Raw genomic sequence first — 14,187 nt, forward strand, 5'->3', positions numbered from 1 at the left:
ATTCAACAAAAGATGAAAATCCCATTTTTATTGGCATTGAAAAAGTGACTGAGAAGGTATTCTTGTGGAAAGGAGCTGAAACAACTGAATGTGAACTTACACTTAACAGATAAGTGAGGAAACAGAGACATGAGGCTGCACTGGTGAACACAGGAATGAACACACACATCAAAGCTGGTGTCTTGCTATGTTGAGAACTATGTGGAAAAAATCAGTCACTCAGGTGTCAGGGAGAAGTTATGAAGCCTATCAACCTTGTTTTCACATAGCGTAAGCTGGTATCAGTTCCTTTCCAGCTTTACTAATCTCTAGCAAATATCATGGGTACATCTGTGGTTACAGATGCTCCGAAAGCAAGTAAGACATTTCACTGAAAATGAGAAGAGCAGAAGCAGACAGAGAAGTCAACAAGTCGGCCTGTTGCAGGGCGTGTGTCTTGATTCAGTGTGAAATGCAAACTGCATTTTCTTTTGAAGAAAGTATTAGATTTTACAGCAAAGTGTGAGACCTCCCTACTAAGTGAAAGACGTGGGCAACATCCCTACTTCACATCAATAACAGCACTGACTTGAACTTAAGACCATCTGCATCTTGAGTAGTGACTGGAGACAGAAAGTCTTTTCAGCTTTTTTATTCACAAATGTGATCAGAAATCTTCCTTGGACCTGAAAGCACCTTATAACAAAGACATTCTCAAAAATTATGCTGTTGTATTAAATTTTTTAAAAAAAGAAGAAAAAATATTTTCAGTTTTTCCAGCTAGCTCAAAGTGAGACTTGCTGCACAGACCACATTTCTTGAGGTCCAAGAACTACTGATACCCCACAAGCCCCAGCAAGGTGAGTATATGCACATGTTTTGGGGATTGTTTCCTACAATGTTGCATCAGAATAGAAGAACCACATATACTTTTAAGTTTGATTCTTCTCTTTCCTTTTCTCGTTACAGAACATTGTCTTTACATCAGGCTTCTGATGTAGCTGTGCATGAGTGAGGCCGTGTGTACCAGTTTCCTCCACGGAGACAGGACTTAATTCCCTTTCTCTAATTCATTACACTTGAAAAATAACTTCTATTACCTGCACAAACCCATGGACTTGGGCAAAAGCAACTTTGCCTTAGCTATCCCACTATTCAGTTGTGATATTAAAAGCCAAAAAGGGAAAAGACTAATGATTGCAGTAGAAGAAGTAGATGTCTTAAAACTCTAAGAATGGTCAAACTGAATTTGCCTTTCTCCAATAGAAGTTGGCTATAAACAGATACTTTGGAAAGAGGGAAAAGGGAGGAAATTTGCACTAAATTGCTTTCCTTGACTACATTCCTGGGTTCCAACAATTTTCACCTCAGGGACTTACTGGTCTAGAATTTACCAAATAACTTCAGTGAAACCTCTTCTGTGTCTGACCTTCACTGGGAAATACATGTGCTTTTTGCTAAGAAGTGATCACAATAAGCAGGAATTGGATATTAAAGCTACACCCTGTTCCTGAAGTTGACCAAAATATTAAGAGCTATCTTCATCTTTGTACTGCTCAAGCTGCAATTTAAAAATCAGTAATGTGTTTGCTAAAGCTGCTTGCCAACTCTGCCAATATGCAGATGCTCACACGGGCCATTCTACTGAGGCTAGAAGTAATTATGTTACAGAAACAACTTCAGTCTTCCAATTCTTCTGTGGAAGTTTCCAGGACTAGAAGAATCCTTGTTGATTTAGTATCAACCCTAATGCACAAAACATCACAAACTATGTCCAGATGATTGGAAGTATCTGCAAGGATGAAAGACACAGTAAAGCTGCCTGATTTCTTTCAAAGTCAGTCAAGCAATGCTAATACACCCCCTTGAGTACCTGCCCTAAAATGCCAAGTGTGATGAGCTACCTCTTTAGGGACTCTTGTCCCTTCTCTTTGGTGTTCCATAATTGCTGAAGATGTACCAGCTGCTCTACAAGAGGGACAGCTGTCAGACTAATTTCTCCTCCCTCTTCTCAACTGATGCCAGTCTGGCAGAAAGACCACGTTTATAGGGAAACCATTAACTAGAAGAAGCTGGTAGTAAGGCACTTAGCAAAAAGAGCAGGAGTGCAATAATCAGAACACATTTCCTGTAACATTTATCAAGTGACCAACTTAGTAGCCCTAGGCCATATTATGCTACACCTTGTTCAACAGATATCCCCACTGACTTCAAAAAGTAGTTGTTTTTCAAAACTGACAGCAAGACAGATACCCTGATACACTTGTGCTAAGTTTTAATATGGAAACTTTTCGTAAAAGTTGAAGGAAACGTCCTATCACACTGCAGCATCTCAAGGAACTCACTCTGAAGGGAAAGGCAATAAATACAGAAGCAACTTTTTAAATAGCAGCATAAAGCTATACCAGAAAAAACAAAATCTTTAAATTTGAAGTCTATTTATCACTATTTTGCCACATGCTTACATATTACAGAACTGCTTTATTTTCATAGAACCTTTGGCAATATGAAAGGAAACTCTGCAACTATATTAATTTAATGACAAGCTGATAGAGCATTCAAATGTTCCATAGGTGTCACTGTCAAGAAGAAGCAAATATTAAGTGAAGTAATCAGAACAACTACTTTTGTTTTTATGAAGGCATAGTTTTTTCACAGTAGCTATAAATATCCCCTTATCATGGTGAGTAAAGAGGTACAATTGGTTAATTTCCTACTGCTAAACTTACTTGCTGCTGCTACTTGGCATGTTTGCAGTAGGACCTATAACTTCTTCCTCCTGTAGTGCAGGGAGGTTGAACACAGAACTGCTCCCTGTCAGTGACATCTCTCAGAAGATGAAACGTAGGCCTGGATGTGGCTTCCTCCACCTGTCCACACAGTATGAAATTGTCCTTTTCCTTTCATCTAGATATTTCCCTACAATCTTGCTTCACTGCAAAAAGAAAAACTCTGCCCTGTTTCTGAAAAGCTCCCTAAGACAACCTATTGCCCTTTTCCTATTTTTGGGCTCATGCTCGTAAGGTATTTGGGTTCACCGCTTTTATTACAGATTCAAACTGGAGCAACACTTATATATAAAATATAAGATATAAATGCCACCAAAAGTGCTGGGCAGACATGTTAGGGCTTCCCCAGACATTCCAGAACAGTGGGCAGCAGACCCCAGGAGTGTGCTCTGTTCCAGGGGGACTCAGCCATGATCGTGAGGTCAGAGGGGCTGATGCTCCCACTACCCACAAAAGCCTCCACAGCACACAGCACCTCTGCAGTGCTCAGGTTCATGGCAGCTGGGAACAGAACGTCTCCTTTGGTTTCAAGCATTTGCAGGTGGCATCACAAAACTATAAAAAACCCCGCATCTTTGCTTATCCACATTTCCTAAGTTTTCTGAGACCATGGAAATCACAGTCAGGGTTTTTTTCTTAGAAGTAAGGGGTTTTGGATTCAAAAAATTCCCATCTTTTCTGTTATGCCTTGCACAGCATCTCTAACACACGTACTACAATCTCTCCTTATGCCTTCAATTTCCAAGGTCACAAGAAGGAATCAGAACCCATGACACATTGCCTTTGCAGTCCTCACCACCACCTCCTCTCCCTGTGCAGGAGTTACCACTGCTGCAGCTCCTGTAAACTCCTTCACCTGCTGGACTACACCTGCCCTGCTTTGCCCTCTCTCCTCAGGGACAAGCACTGCTCTTCTTCAGCATAAACCTGTGTCCCACCAACCTTTCTGCCAGCACGTACCCTCCATCATCCAGCCTGTGAACATGAACCAGCACTGAGCTTGCCTACTTGATGTAGGCAAATTACAAATTATGAAAATGTACATTAACAAAAAAATTAAACAAAACAAAAAAACCCAGCAAAACTCCTACGTAAACACTTCATTCCTTATTCCTCTCATCCTGCAAGCAAGATGACAGTTATTTAAATCTTACATATTCATGATTTTTGTATCTAGCTAGAATATTCTAGAGCTGTTAGACTTCATCTTTCTGAGCAGCTGGAGTCCTGTCACCGCCTTTAATGGTGCAGAAGAGACACATCAAGTGAAAAGGATCTATAAGAAGCCCCAATAAAGATCAGGCCGACAAGAGAAAGCCCGCCATGGTCCTATGTTGATGGTGTCAGCAGGACCACTGAAGTAAGAAGCACAAAATTTTTCTCTGATGACAAGCACCATTAAAATTTTCCCTCACAGGCTTTCCTGGGCTCTGACACATAAGGGGCTGTGACAGCTCTATCAATCAGCTCCTGCAGATCCCGAGGAAGCCAGCCATTCCCGCACGATATTCACCACGATACCAACCTCAGGGGTTGTATCAGACAGCTGATATTGCTCTTCTTGATGCATAAGGCCCAACATGTGAAGTTTTTCTCAGATTTCTACTCCCGGATGCCAAAATTACCAAGCAAAATCTCTGATGCCATTTTTACCCTCTCTGCTGTTTCCAGGGCAAATTATTAATCTTCTGTCAAGCTTAATTCCTGATCCTAAGTTTATCTCAGCAGACAGTCCCTTGACTGGCCCTACTGCACTCAAGTTGTGTGCTCTTTTAGCTATGCCCTGTCTGTGGACTGTCAGAGAAAGTCTGGAGCTGCATTCACTCCACTTTGACTTCAAACAGTGCCCACCATGACTAGATGCTCCAGGACAAAATATGTGGAGAGGCTCACCTGACACAGATGTGACAACATGTGCGCTGGGTCTGACAGACCAGCAAGCAGGAAAGTCATTTTTCCTGGTTCCAGGTAATGCTTTTAGACAAATGTAAGGGAACATAATTTTGCCCTCAAAAATAAAATACTGCTAACTCGATCTGAAGTAACTACTCTCCTGTGTAGAATGGCCCTGCAATATCACCAAAATATGGTATAAATTAATTTATCAAGGCAAAGGAATTTTTTGTGATGATTGACACAACAGCTCCTGTGCAAGGCTCAGAAAATACTTATATGAACACATAGTACTGTGAGATTAAGTCAAAACTTATTGATATGCCCTCATTTGCCAGGGAAAGTACAAATATTTTGCTTTTGTCAACACTTCAAAGTTGTCATTTCTAGCTCTACTGTCTGTGTATAAACAATGAATATACTTTCATACTTGGTGCCACAGGAACAAAACACATTATCTTTATAGGCAAATCCAATAGCAGTTTTTAAATCTCTAAAGCACTGCTCACAGAAACAAGAAAATCTATAGAAAGAACATAATTTTTTACATTCTACAGTACTAATCTTGGAAAAGTATTGCCACAAGACATCATTATGTCAGCAAGTCTAGAAGAGCTATATAAAGCATTCAACCTGATAGTAAAATTACTATCTCCACGTTTATTTAGAAAAAATGTAGAAATTTTTGGCCTAGAGACAAGTGATAGAAAAGCTGAATAAACTACTGTCTTGTCTCAAAATGAAAGTAGTAGCTAGAAGCAGAAGGTTAGGGGTGATATTCTTAAGGTTTAATTTGTTTTCTTCGAGATTTAGTGAAATTTTTCATCCAAATAACTTAGCCATACAGCACAAAGCTTACCTGATCTGACCTGAGCAGCTGATGTAAATAGATATTCACAAATTCAAGTTTACCTGGGTGAAATATAGAGCTGTAATATAATTGCATTTTAAAAAGCTTAAAATATTTTTACCTCATATTTTCAAAATGCCCCTTTGTTTGAAAGCCATAAAAACCCATCTTTTCTCTGAATTTGATCTGGTTTTGGAGCTCAACTGAAAAATTAATTCAGTTTTTTTTTAGATTTTTAAGGCAATCAAAAATCAGTTACTTAAGTACAGTAAACTTTGATACTATTTCACTTTGAAGAATTGGTACTGATCAGGGCAGTATTACTCTAAGGACACTTAACAAGCCAATTTCTGTGTTCCTCCAGGAATAAGGGCACCTGAGCAAGTTCTATTTGCTAGTCATCCCAGTCATAGCTATTACAGACAAGATACATGAGTGAGTGCAATCACCTCCTCACATCTATGTTTCATTTCATTGTAACTTCAAAGAGAATGAGGCATAACACTGTCTGCCACTGCATTTGTGCACAAATACAATCATGTGCAAACGTGCAAACAAAAAATTCTCGTTCTGCTTTGTTTTTGAGAGGTCGTGACAATGACCTCTAAATGGACTCGGTGCATGGTACAGAGCAGCATCACTCTGAAGAAGAGCAGACCTGTTGGGTGCTCAGAAGTGCTGATGTAGCATCAGCACTTCTGTTATCTCTGGCTCCCAGAGAGTCATGTAATTCACCCATCTTCCTCTACTCCACTGTCTGAGCACACAGAGAGCCTATGTTTTGGGGGGATATCTGTGTTTGTTCAATAATCATGTGTTTGCCAAGTGATAGGCAATGGTATCTCCACTGGCCGTGTTGCCTTTCACACTCTTATTTGTAGACCAAAGAATATGAACAGGAAACTCAGCATCCTTAGCAGATTAGCAGTTAAAATTATTTGTGTATCAGCTTTCCTTTGATAGCAAAGGGAATTTGATGACTTTGTGCTTCTGAATTCCAGGCTTTCATGGTGCTCAAGTATTTTATTTCTATACAAAATAAATACCAGTTTTCCACTAACAAAAGCCTGGTGGTTTTAGTCCTATTTTTTTCCGGGATAGACCTTAACATATGAATTTCATGAAACTGAGCATGGAAATATCTTGTCCTGCTTGGATTTTCAATAATCTTAGTGAAGGGATAGGGAATTTTCTTCTTACTGTCATTTCTAGTTTGTATTCAAACACACACACAGCCCTCTCAAATAAATATATTTTGTATAGCCATCCACATTTTACCCTTGTAATTCCTACACTCTCTGTAAAGAGATTCAGAGGACAAAGTGCTCCTGCAATAACAAGAAATAAGTGTAAAATTGTTTGGTTTTCTTTTTCATTACTCATTCAGCAACAAAATTCCATGTGTTGGCAGATTGCAGCAAAGATAGCAACCTTCTACAGCCTGGCATATGGAGGAGAATCATCCTGCCCAATGCTGAAAGGCATTTTCTGCCCACTGGTCCAGTTCTATCTAACAAAGCATGTGGCTTCATAAATGGAGCCTAGTCCTGGGACACTGGAATACGTACCCTACTTTGATTCAGTCACAAAAATCTACTAATCCAAAAATCCTCTGCAAAGAACTCGATTCCTCAAGGTGAATCAGGCAGCCCAGAATGTAAGAATTAGCTTTTAAAATATCATTTTGGGAGGAAATTTAATGTTAAAATAATAAAATTAAGAAAAAAGACATATTAATTTCTGCAACTAACATCCCCCATGAGTGGCTCCTTAATGAGGGCAGGGGGGTTCAGCTCTGCACTAAAATAATGGAGCAGGCTTACAGTATTATACAGAGCCCTGGCACAGGCAGAAGCACGCATTTCCCTCTTCTTCAGATCACAGTAAATCCTGGGTGCCCTCAGCCAAGTAATTCCATTTCTCTGCTGTCCCTTTCTCTGGACCATTGCCCATGATTTCTTTAGCCTGGCAAATCTCTGGGACAAGGGTTGTCTATTACGACTTATTTGGATGGTAGCAATTCCAGTGGGGCTGAAAGGGATCTCTACACACTAACAAGTACAAATGAATAACAACAGAACAAGAACGCTGTCTTTTCTTAAAGCATCTTAAATCCCTTTTTCTATTCCTAGGCACTTCACAGCGCTTAATGAGCATATGAGAAAAAGCCACAAAAGGACATTGCTTTGAAAGCAAATGCTTGCTTGCAATTTTGTATGGGTAAGTGAACTATTTTTTCAAGTTCAAGTTCAGTAAGTAAAGACTTGGCTACTTCATATTTGAAAGCAAATCTTTCTGAACATGCACAAAGCCCATCAGCCTGAAAAATTGCAACAAACGAGCTGAAGGAAAACAAAAAGCCCATAGACAATTGTTGAAGGAGACTAGTAGAGGACACATGTAAAAAACTTCAACAGATGTGTTGGGATCAAGAACTAGGGAATACAGAAAACTTCAGACAGGTTAAGAATCTGCATGGCAAAAAGACAACCAAACAATATTCTCATAAAACAAGGTTTATAAAGCTGTGCCAACTGACATAATAGGATTCCTTTCTTTTTAGGCTATGAAATCAATCCAGCTTCTCTGACAACTCTGTTCTCTATCTCTAATAGACCTACTGAGACTAAAAGCAGACCTGAGTGTTTTGCCTCCTGTGCTGATATGCTGCTGCAATGCCCAAGAAAAGCTGATATTGACACCATCATACAGGAGGGAGAAAAACCACAGTCAAAATGAACAGTGCCTGTCTCACCTGCTGATTTAAATCTAACATCCCAAGGAAGCAGAAACCCAGCTCACCAAAGAAAGGAGATGGATGGTTATGTGACATGGGACACGCTCCACTAGATCTGATGCTCATCTGGAGGCTCTCTGTGTAAATCAAACCCAGTGACAGCTCTTGCTTCCTTTTTATTAAGATATAAACAATGCAAAGAAAAAACAAGTTCTCTAGCTCATATGGAGGCAAATAGAAACCAATGTTAACAGAGGAAAGTAAACGTTTTTATTGCCTGGTTTCAATTTCCAACACTGATTCCCAAAAATTATAGATTTGGATAAATTCCATACTCATGAGCATGACATTGAATTGCAAGAGGATCATTTGGTGTATTGCTTCTTATTATCCAAGATTAAACATAATACAGAATCCTGCAATTCTGGACTCTCCTAATTAGATAGTCCATGGTCTGCCTATATACATGGCATAAGCAATTCCTCCTGAAGCCAGATGGAGAAAAGTACCTATGGACTGATCCTTATCCTTTAACCAGACATTTATTTTTGTCCTTCTGGCTTTTACATCACACTGCAAAAATTCAAAAATCAGAAGCCCAGAAAATAGTTTGGACTTTTTTTAATTACTCTACTCAATGCAATCTACATTCTCTACACATGCCCACGCTTGGTGGGAGTTACAGAGCTAGCTGCTCTTTGCTCCTTTGAATATTTCCCCAGAGCTGACAGCCAAAAGCTTCATTTTGAACATCTGGGACAGTAAAAGCAAAAAACAGCAGCAGCAGCACCAAATTCTGTGTATCAGCAATGAATGCTTTCTTTCTCTCAGCAGCATTTTGTGCTATACAGCACTAAATGCTTCAACTGAGAGTATTATAGTCATGTGTGTTGACATGCCCTCTGTGAAAGTTCCCAGAAGTACCATCTACCACAAGTTATCCTTGAAGCAGAAAGTACCTCTATCTAAGCTTTGTGCCTGCCTACCTAATCAAACTAGAAATATCAGATCATTGAGAAAAAAGCTTTCGTCAATGTCTTATTTCTTCTGATTAGCTATTGTTATTATAACTACCAACGAAGTTTCAGAGGAAAGATATTAAAAAGTTAGAATGATATCCTAGGGACCTTATAATCCAAATTAGAGAAGGCACATCAGCAGATGGCAGGCACACAAAGATGTGGAAAATGGGAAAAGACTGTGAATAGAGAAGCCTTGTGCATGACAGCACATGCTCTTTACAATGTGTTTGGCATTCAAATGAGCTTGTTTCAAGTATGGCGGTCAGCATGTCTTCCTGCACTTGTGGTTTCAGGCCAGGCACTGGAAAGGTTTATGAAATGATGGTGCATTTTAAAGCTAACAAATCCACCCAAGGAGATGCTCAAAGAGGAACTGGGGACTGCCACACCACCCCTCCATGGGAGGGGTCCTAAAGGTGACAGCCATGGCAAGGGGCTTAGAGAAAAAGCCAGCACTACTCACTATTTCACTTTTGCTTTGAAACACACAAAAGGGCCACCCTTTAGCCTCTGCTCACACCAACAGTCAAGTCAAGTCAGTTGCACACCCCACAGGAGCCAGGGTTTGACTCCTTCGGGCACACACACACACATGAAGAATGGAGCCAGGCATGAATATCCCTGTCCCCGTTCCAGGATGGACAGGCAAGAGCCAGCTCAGACCTGGACACTCTGCCAGAGAGGCAGTAGATAAATGCTTGGGCACAGCATCTCACAAATGCAGCTCTACAACTTCCAGAGCAGAGCTGGCTTGATTTTGGCTGGCTCACAGAGTGGACAGGGAAGCTTACAGCTGTCCATGCCCATCTGTTTAGACATGCCTTAAGAGCCCAAAAGAAGCTTTGGCCAGCAACACCAGCTGAAAAGCATGTCCCAAATTTAGGGCATTAAAACAATTTGGCAGAGCAAATATAACTATTAGGCACCAACACAGATTCTGCACCAAAATTGTGGAAGCACCTCCAGTTTATGACATATTAAATTATAGACTAACTTGTCAAATTAGTTTTAAAGTCTGAAGGGAACAAATTCTGACAAGGAAAATAAACAAAAAGAGTTTGCCAGAACTAAAAAAACCTTCAGCACCAACCATTCAATAGTCATGGGAAAGCAGTGTTACTATGACTACTTACAGCCAAGTAATAACACCTCACTCTCAAAACAACAGCAAACAACATCCATGTTTCTACCTAGACTATTCAGGAGTAAGGGGACAACACCTGAACATCCACAGATTCCTATGCTTCTTTTGCTGTAAGATATAAACTGCAACAGGAGAACAAGATGTAATCTGTGTCAAAAATATGCTACATGAAATGCTCATTAAAATCAAGTGTCTACCCATCCCTTGATTTTTTTCCTTTTTTTCTTTTTTTGCCTGTCTCCAACTGTATAAGTAACCTGAATGAGTCACCAGAATGTCTTTAATAGAAGTGATTTTATGGCTTCCCTCTCTGTCCTTCTACTGAGTGGCACTCACGGGGAAGGTCTGGAAGGAGCAAGGATAACTGAGTGTTGTGCTTGTGGGAGCTTGTATCACGGAATGCTGAGAATTTAGAGGAGAAGCCAGGCTACCTGCTGCCCAGAGGATGCAGAACAGCACATCTCTAGGCACCCACATGCACAACCAGCCAAGATCTAGGCCTTAGTACAGACTTGGCACATTTTGTGACAGCTGAGTGACAGCTGAGGTAAAACCAGATTGCCTAATAACAGCACAGTCAACCATATGGAGGTCTGGACATGTAAATGTTATTCATGTGTGTGCTACAGTTAATCAGCAGAACTAATTTGCAGGAAAAAAATATGCTGTGGTGACTTCAGTCTCAAACCTAAACTGTGGTATTTCAGGATTCTGCATTTCTTCCTTCTAGCTTCAGCATTCCTCTTTCACTATCCCTGCCTAGAAACCAAAGGCTGCTTCTTTACCTCAAGGGGCTGTCATGAAAATCCACAGTAAATGGAATTATCTATACCTACGGATGTAATCCACACCCTCCATATTATGGCATCACATAGATGTTGCAAGTACAGCAGGATTAAATCAGTTAAATTGGTATTTCAACTGCTTGAACAAGAAATCAATAGGGAAAAGAAAATAACAGAAGGAAACAAATCTCTCTGAACCTCTAAGAATGTTACATGGATCAGCAGTTATCATGTTAACTAAAATTCCTCCCACATTCCTTTGACCTTTCACAAAACTTTTAATGTCAAATGCACAGCTTTCCTCACTCCTTAGGAAAGAAATATGAGCAAATCAGTTTTGACACAATTTATATATTCACCACTACTTCCTTTTTATATCCAAAGTGAATTGCAAACAGTTTAAAACTAAGCTTGTCCAGTGATCAGCAGAAGTAAGAATTGTGTGGCCCAAGCACCCTGAGGAAGGCCCAGCTCCAAGACAAGGGTGACAGCCAGGTGTCACACGAGGTGGTGAGCCAATGGTCGCATCTTGGCTGGACTATTCCCATTCCACAGCATCAAAGACAAACAACACTTCTAGAGCCAAGTCTGTCTCCCTCCAGTGACTACAGAGAGACCCCCACCATGAGAGGGCTCCTAATCTAATCACTTTAATTAAAGTGAATACTCAAATAAAGCTAGCTAGGCAATGTGAATATAGGCCCAGACCTGCTTTTAGAGTTACGTATTTCTGAGCAAACCACACGAGTCTCAAGCACTCTTCCATGTGGCTACTTACAAAGCACGAACTACCTTTATATTTAGTATTTGAGGAAGAATCTGAGTGCCAAAAAGCTTGTGGCCTTTTCCCAGAGAAATCATTTATTTTTGAGTTATAAGGAGGAAAAATGAGAAGCATGGGGAATTAAAGGTAGTCAGGCTCAATCTTCTGTCCTGGAGCTCAACTAAAATCTGGATTCCCCAGCGGCAGGAAACTTGCACAGGCTTGCACACTGCCACTTAAATTAATCTCTACAGAGTGTGTAGAAATGAAATAACTCAGGATAATTGTGCCTAAATGGAAACATGAAGTGAAAAGGCATAGGTCTCTGTCCTTTTGAGAATCTGCAAGTAGAGCTTTCAGAGAGTACAATGGTAATTCAGACAAATTGATATATTGTTAGAAATATAAGTGGGAGATGATCCAGCAACTGAGAAACCTAAAGCAAAATAATGATGGCAGTTTTATTTATGCACTTATTAAGTTCTTTTTCTATCCAAAAATAAGTTCGTGTTTTCAGCTTTTTGTTTTGTTGGGTCTGCGTTTTGCCTGTTAACATGAGTAATTTTGACAATAGCCTTCAGTTTAACATCAGCAGTAGAATTCTTTTTTCTATATGTGTTCTTAATGATTTGAATCTTTCCTGTAGAAAAATTCCCATTAAACTCAGAGAAGTTCTGTGAATGAAAGAATTTCAGATTCAGAACCAAAACTTATTATAACATCTCTATAAAATAATTTGAAGTCTTGCAAAATAAATTGAATAGCAGGCAGAGTCTGAAAAAAAAAAAAATCACACTCTTGAGAATTAAAGAGCAAATATTTTGTGATACCATGTTCACTAACATTTTCAATCAGGCAGTGGACTGTGTGCAAATACCAGTAAAATGTTAATAAATGTGTACTAACAACATAGTTGATAGCTAGTGTGCCTTTACAAGCATTTTTGTTTCACAAATTATTTTTAACTTAAAGAAATGTGGATTTAATTAAATTAAAAATTTTTATGAATAAGGGAAGATGGGAGAAGTAGAAGTAGTGATGACAGGAAGAGAAGAAAATCAGAAATTTTCAAATCATTTGCCTATCATTCATCAAATCAATCGTCTAACATTTCAATGCATTTGCAATTATTCTGTTTAGAAATGCTATTAGTTCAAACAAATGCATTATTAAAAAACAAATAGCCTCAACATAAAACCGAAGCATTTTGAAATAATTTTAAAAATCAAAGCTGTCCTGATGAAACATTCATTTCTTGGTGATCCACCACAGTAGATGCTTTAGCAAAGTGCATCATGCTATATGAGGTCCAGTAGGAAATTTATGCTATGTTTCAAAGGTATGTGAAACAAGTGAGTTTTGACTCCATTAAGTTTGTAGTGCTGTGTATTCAAATTGTAATATTTCTCTTGATGGTTAAAAACTATACAGTTGTCTGCTAAAGGATTTCAAGAATTTGTGTCATCTAGAGACTTTCAAACACCAATTTCTGAAATGATAATTCTTTTCATGAAAATAAATTGATTGAGCTCCTATTTTTCCAACCAAAGCAAGTTAAAAGAAAGCCTGCTGAGCTTGGAAAGCAAGGATCTCAAGGGTGCAATGCTTTATGCACGTGGGCTAACATACACACTAAAAATATGTTTATGTAAAATATATAGATTTTACTATCATGCATTGTTGCTCTCTTGAACAATTGATGAACACCTTGAACATCATGTTCTGTGAAATGCACCAAATAAAAACAATCTAAAGCAGTAGTTTAGAATAATAAATAATTCTTTGGTTAAAATTTCTGGCTCATTATTACCCGCATAAACACTCATTCTGTTCACTCACATCACACATTAGCTGTGACCTCTTCTTTTTTCCATTTGGGAACCAGTCAACTCCTACTCAGAAATGTTTCTTTCTGATACAAAAATACGAATAAAGTATTGCATAAATCATCAAACTTAAAAGTAGTTAATATTTCATTTCACTCCTTCGGAATTTTTACATAACTTTTTAGACATATGATGCTCACAATAAATTTTGAGTACTTCTATTTAAAGGTCAGTTTGTCCCACAGGTAGCATACGTACATTACTCTAATATTCACAGCATATATAAAGGTAACAGCTGAATCTCAGTTTTTTGACAACCCCTTGTTTCAAGTAAGAAACAGACTTTCCATACAAAATCTCCCACCAAACAAATAAAACACTTCCCCAGGGGGTCCAGGT

The sequence above is a fragment of the Corvus kubaryi genome, unplaced genomic scaffold (genome assembly GCF_017639235.1).
Source record: "Corvus kubaryi isolate FWS band 111438036 unplaced genomic scaffold, C.kubaryi_AGA036_p1.0 37184, whole genome shotgun sequence".
Classification (NCBI taxonomy): domain Eukaryota; kingdom Metazoa; phylum Chordata; class Aves; order Passeriformes; family Corvidae; genus Corvus; species Corvus kubaryi.